The sequence below is a fragment of the Tupaia chinensis genome, unplaced genomic scaffold, assembly GCF_000334495.1.
Source record: "Tupaia chinensis unplaced genomic scaffold, TupChi_1.0 Scaffold000706_1, whole genome shotgun sequence".
Classification (NCBI taxonomy): domain Eukaryota; kingdom Metazoa; phylum Chordata; class Mammalia; order Scandentia; family Tupaiidae; genus Tupaia; species Tupaia belangeri.
The window spans coordinates 5,908,277-5,909,290 of NW_006160229.1; positions in this window are offsets into that span (position 1 = coordinate 5,908,277).

The window sequence follows — 1,014 nt, forward strand, 5'->3', positions numbered from 1 at the left end:
CTATCTGCTGGTCCCATGAATATATATATATATATATATATATATACACACACACACACACACACATATATATAATTTTACTTATTATTTTTAATTTGCTATAGGGCACAAGCACTCACCAGAGAGAGAAAGTGAGAAAGCAAGCTGCCGGGTCTGGGACTCAAATCACAGTCAGCAATGTGGGAGTCCAGTGCCTTAACCACCGTGCCACCCGCTGGCCCCTTGAATATATTTTTTAAGTTTCTTTCTTTCTGCCACATGACTCCATCCACTTCCAGCTTCAGCCAGCCCCAGATTACGGCCCACCTACACCCAACACACTCAGGGAGGTCTCCAGATGGGAACTCATATCCTTCCTGAGCAGATCAGTGCAGAACATTGTGTTTACTGCTATGCCACTGTTCAGCCCCTAGAGTTGGCTGAATATTATTAACAGCAGTTGAATTCTGAAGAGATCATTTATGTTGTACATCCATGAGTTTTGTTGAAATCAAACAAAAATAAGAAGATAATGAATTCTTTACTTGTTTTCTAGGATGCAAGGGTTTAAAAGTGAGAGCCATTCTTGGTCCAGATTAGATCTATATTTGGGAACCGCATGAGAGGCTTCTCTATAAAGGCCAGAATAAAGAAATAGACAGCATGTGTGCTTGATATTGTTTTAAGCACCTTATGTGCATGATCACATTTAATCTTTACAGTAAACTTATGAGGGAGGTACTCTATTATTCTGTTTTACAAATGAGGAAATTGAAGTCTCAGAGGGGTTACACAATTTACGCAGGCCACAGTTATCAAAAGGGGTCACCTGGGGCCAGCAGGTGTCATGGTGGTTAAGGGCGCTGGACTCCCACATGCCCAACCTTGGTTCAAATCCTGGACCTGGTGGCTTCCTTTCTCGCTTTCCTTCTCTCTCTCTCTCTCTCTCTCTCTCTCTCTGTCTGTCTCTCTCTAGTCAAATTGGAAAATAATAATAATAAATAAAAGTTAAAATAAAAGAGTTCTTAAAAAAAT